Source organism: Macaca thibetana, chromosome 3 (genome assembly GCF_024542745.1).
Source record: "Macaca thibetana thibetana isolate TM-01 chromosome 3, ASM2454274v1, whole genome shotgun sequence".
In the NCBI taxonomy this organism is placed as follows: domain Eukaryota; kingdom Metazoa; phylum Chordata; class Mammalia; order Primates; family Cercopithecidae; genus Macaca; species Macaca thibetana.
Genome location: NC_065580.1, coordinates 62,681,757 through 62,687,756, shown reverse-complemented (window position 1 = coordinate 62,687,756; position 6,000 = coordinate 62,681,757).

Here is a 6,000-nt window from a genome sequence, read left to right as displayed (position 1 = left end):
GTTTATTTTAAAATGTGAGAATGTCTCATTTCTTCAATTAATTAATTCAATTTATAGAATACACACATTGGAACACTGTAAATTTATTCCAGTTTGTCACATTCTATAGGTAGAGAAGCAGTCAAAGCATTTCTAAACAGGAAACTTCAAAACTTCATTCATTTTGCCACATTTTATGATATAGCCCAATATAGCCAAAGAATACTACAGAATGTTTTCAGAGAATCCATAAATGAGAAATGAACACACTTTATTGAGGAGATCACTATTTGTTATGCTAAATATATTTCTTCATTATCTAAGCTTGAGGAATATGGTAGATATTACATTCCATACAGTACAAGGCTTTCTTTGTATTATGTAAAAATTATTTCTGCACCAAAGGACTGTCTCAATGCAGGCTTTTAATAGCAATCTTCTGCCTCATGTCATTCTCCTTCTAATCCTTTTGGCATATGTAAGCATAGATATATTTTTAATTGAAGAAACTTCTTCAAATTCTATCACGAATTATCCTTTAAAAAACCCTCCAAAAGCTCTACTTTTTGTACAGAATGAAACAAAAACTTCTTTGCTGACATTCAAGGCTCCTGCATTACCTTTCATGTGTTGTATGCTATGCACCAACTGAGAAAACTCGCGATTAAATTTAGCTGATTTTACTTTTTTACCTTGTTATCCTCATCTCCTGGCGTGTTACGAGATAGAGACACAAATCTATTCACATTGCAATGCAGACAGGCAGAGAAAACATGATATATTTACTGTCTATGTCAATGCCTGGGTATTTTTAACAAGCTTCCAGAACCTAGATATTAGGAAAAACACTTTTTAGCACTTTCAATTACAATTTAGTATGATGACATGACTTTGACAGTCCTTTCAGGTTGGTCTCAATCCCTTTTGCTCACTAATGCTCAGTCTCAGATGGCCAAGTGCTGTCTCAACCCAAGTTCTCTCAGGAGCACCCAGGGATATGTAGGAAGGAAGACTTACGTGATCATGTGTCATTGTGAATGACTGTGTCTTTGTGTCCAAGTCATGCCTTAGGGTGCCCTTGGCATCCCAGAGTCTTCAGCTGAATTACTATGCCAAACATTTTCTCTCGCGATCTTGATGACTCAACCCGCAAAATCTCTGGAAATAAGTTACTCTAAGATCTGTCTATGCCCCTCACTCAATGTTCAGCCCAAAGAATCTACTTGTAGTACTACATTGCCTCTTCTGATGAGTTAACTGCCAGTATCTTGAGCTTCCTTTTACTTTTCTCCACAGAGGGTGCAAGAACTTCTGGTAATTTTCTTCAATTCATGGAGAATCATGTGCATTTTATGAGTTAAAGTCCCGAGTTCTGTCCACTTAACTTCCCACTGTGCCACTAGGTTTCTTTAGTGAGACCTAGTCCCAAGTTGATGTATGGATCATTTATAAGGCAATCTTTTCCATTTCTTTTATATGGGGTATGGATTTTTCTACTTGCCCAAACCTCTTCTAATTACTCATCTTTTATGGCTTGGGGCTTTAAAGCCATGGAGAGGGAGAATGTTTCAATACCTAGGATTATACCTTACTTAGAAGTTACTAAGCTAGCCTGTTACATTACTAATACAGGCGTTGTCAGAAGACACAAAGTTCTCAGACCAGACACAAAGGAATAATAACACAACAAGTAGCAGGAGTATCATGCTGGGACTGGTTTCTCTTGTCACCTAAGTTCTATGGAGGTGAAAAAAAATGGCTGAGGTAAATACTGAACACACAATGGACTGGATTCACAGCTGATAATATTAACCTTAGGGAATCTGCTGTTTTTATATTAAGCAATGTCTTTCTTCTGTAGAAATGATTTATGTCATCTTTCTAGATTTCTTGCAGTCAGTATAACCCTGAGAGGTGTCCCAAGTAAGTATATATTAGTTTTGGCATTCTTGCCACATCCAGCAAGAATATGCAGGGATATTCATGTCCCATAATGGATTGACTCTCCCAACAGAATGTTCATGTATGCTCCTGACACTTTGCTGTCCTACATGTATATTCTGTTCACAATTTCCCAGGCCATAAAGAATGAGATTTTCTTTTCTTATCCTATACAATATTCTCCTTCTTTCTCAGGAATCCCTTATGCTAAGACTTTGCACCAGATAGGAATATCTTCCCTATGCCATAGAATGCGTTCTCAGACATCCTTCCATAATTAGTTCTTGAAAACTTCAATAGGAGTGGAGTCAGTGCAAGTTCTTCAGGAAGCAGACACCAGGATAGAATCAAAATTGCAAAAGTGTGATTGAAAGGAATGCTTATAAAAAAATAAAGGGAAGAGTGAGGAGAGGTGGCCAGATAAATACCTTAAGAGCATGATACAGTTCTGACACTTATGAGAGGAACAGAGGTGGCAAAGAATATATGGGAAGAAGGGTATCTGACTGTGTTGTACCTCAAATAAAGTCTCAAGTATCCAGTGGGGAGTTTAGCCTACCCTCTCATGATGAAAATTCTCAACAAATTACATAGAGAAGGGACTTATCTCAATACATTAAAGCCATACACAAAAAGTCCACAGCTAACATCGTACTCAACAGTGAAAACCCCAAACCTTTTCCTTTAAGATCTGGAGCAAGGCAAGAACGCCCAGTCTCACCACTTCTATTCAATCTTATACTGGAAATCCTAGATAGAACAATTAGGCAAGAAAAATAAATGAAAGTCATTCGTATAAATCAAAAAGAAAGAAGAAAAATGATCTCTGCTTGCAGATGGCATGATCTCATATGTAGAAATCTCTAAAAATCCACAGAAAATGAATCATTAGAATTAATAAATTTGGAGAAGTTACAGAAAATAAAATCAACACACAAAAATCAGGTGCATTTATATACACCAACTAAAAGCTATACGAAAAAGATATTAACACTCACAGTTACAATAGCATCAAAAGGAATATAATAAAATAATGCAAAAAATAAAATACAGTTTCAGTTATGCAAGTTGAGTAAATTTTGAAAGTCTAATGTATAATAATGTGACTATAGTTAAAAATGTATTTTATATTTAAAATTTGCAAAGAGTAGATGATAAGTGTTCTCAGCATACACACACACACACACACACACACACACATACACAAAGGTAACTATGTGAGGTGATGAATATGTTAATAAGCCTGATTGTGGTATTTTACAATGTGTATATATATATTAAATTATTAAGCTGTACACTTTATAAAATTTTGTCATCTATACTTCAATAAAGTTGGAAAACAAAAAAGAAAGAAAATACTTAGGATTACACATAACGAAGAAGGTGGAAGGCTTGTATACTGAAAACTATAAAGCAGTGGTAAAAGAAACTGAAGTAGACACAAATAAATGGAAAGACCTCCAATGCTCATAGATTGGAAGAATTAATACTATTAAACTATCTATATTAGTCAGAGTAATCTTTAGATTCACTACAAGCCCTATCAAAATCCCAAAGACACTTTTAATGGAAACAGACAAAAACAATCCTAAAATTCATATGCAACCACAAAAGACTCAGAATAACCAAAGCAATTTTGAGTGAGAATAAAGTTGGAGGTGTCACATTTCCAGATTCCAAAATATATAGTAAAGTTACAATAATCAAAACAGTATGCTACTGGTATAAAACAGCCATACAGACCAATGGAACAGAATAGAAAGCCCAGAAGTAAAGTCACTCATGTATGGTCAGTTAACTTTCAACCAGGATGCCATGAATGCACAACGGGGAAAGGACGATAGTTTCTTCAATAAATGGTGTTGGGAAACTCTATGTCTATATCTAAAAGAACAAAATTAGATTCTTATTTTATACCATACACAAAAATTAACTCAAAAGAATTAAAGATTTTAACATAAGATCTGAAGCAGTAAAACTCCTAGAAAAAAAAAAAATAGGGGAACATCATCTTGACATTGGCCTTGAGAATGATTTCTTGAATATGACACCCAAAACACAGGCAACAAAAGCAAAAATAGATAAGTGGTACTACATCAAACTTAAAATATTTTGCACAGCAAAGGAAACAATCAACAGAGTGAAAAGGCAACCTATGGAATGGTAGAAAAAATTGTAAAGCATGTATATGATAAAGAATTAATTTCCAAAATATTTAAGGAACTCCTACAACTCAACAACAACAACAACAAATCAACTTGACTCAAAAAATGGGTAAGGACTTGAATGGACATTTCTCCAAAAGAGGCATCCAAATGGTGAACATGTACATAAAAATTTGTTCAACAGCACTAATTATCATGGAAATGTAAATCCAAACCACAATGAGATATCATTTCACACCTATTAGCATGGCTATTATTTAAAAAAAAAAAAAGATAACAAGTGTTGGCAAGGTTGTGGAGAAGTTGGAACCTTTGTACACTGATAGTGGGAATATAAAATGGTACAGTTATGACAAAAAGTAGCATGGGGGTTCCTCAAAAAATTAAGAATAGAACAACCATATGATCCAGCCTATACTCACTTTCTGGATATATTTCCAAGAGAATTGAAATCAGAATCTTTAAGGGATATTGGCACTCCCATATTCGTTGCAGCCTTATCCACAATAGCCAAGATACGGAAACAACCTGAATATCCATCAATGGATGGGACAATATAGAAAATGTGGTATATATGTATTCAAGAGAATATTATTCAGCCTTGAAAAAGAAGGAAATCTTGCCATATGTGACAATATCCATGAACCTTGAGGACATTAACGCTAAGTGAAAGAAACCACATGTAGAGGACATATACTACATGATTCCTCTTCTTTGAGGCATCTAAAATGTCAAACATATAGAAGCAGACAATAGAATGGTGGAGCTGAGAAGAGGGGGATATGGGAAGATGTTGTTCAATGGGTATAAAGTTATAGTTATACTATACAAGATTAGTACTTCCAGAGATCTGCTGTACAACATAATGCCTATACTTAAGAACAAATATTGTGCACTTAGGAATTTTTTTAAACCAGTCAATCTCAATGTCATGTCAAGTATTTTTACCACCAAAAAAACAGGGAGATTAAAAAACTTTTGGAGGTTATGGATTTGTTTATTACCTTGATTGTGGTAATGGTAACATGAATGCATACATATGTCCAAACTCATAAACTGTATACATTACTTATGTGCAGTTTTTATATACCAATTATACCTCTATAAACCTGGGATGAGAGAAAAAAGAAAGCGATGACCAGGATCAAGTATTCTCACCACATCCAATCACATTGTTGCCCTGGGAAAGGACTAATAGAGGCCATAAGCTGACTCTACTATTTGTAGAGTTCCGAGCAGCTTACTTTCTTGGCTGTCCCAGAAAGTAAAGAAATTACAGTGTTACACCTTTTACCCACTCCCTCTAAATATTTGCTCAGGCTCATTTTCTAAGGGAAAAATCTAGTTATTCTAACACTGTCTTAGTTTTAAACGAGACACAGCCAAAATGTTGAGCTTACCTATAGCTGTGCCCTACTAGTAAGGAAGATCCTGATATTTATTTAGCCTGTGAGGTTGTCTGGCTACCCTGACTGTGGTGACTTCCAGCTCTTTGCCCTAGTAAACAGGTCCCATTTGGCTTACTTTACTTCTATATTGTTTTCCTTCAAGGCAAGGTCCTGGATTATTGCATACCTAGACATAAGTCGTCACAGTCTTAAAAAAAAGATAGGATTTTGAGAGATAAATATGATTTAGGGAAAGGTACCACCAATAGCAAAAGTGTAAAGAGGAAAATGAGTACAAGAAATGGAGTTTGCCATGGTGACAACTGTAGCTAGAATGGTTCATAGATAAAGTTTATAGAGCAAAGCAAGTACGAATGCAATGGAAACTAAAGTATTGACTTTGTGTGAGGAACCTGTACTCAAGTTGATGCTCATCCCCAATTTTCATTTTCTCTCTCTTCCTTATAATATTGGAATCATGTCACTTACAGCTGGACACAAAGACAATAAGCTAGACTCCCTTGCAG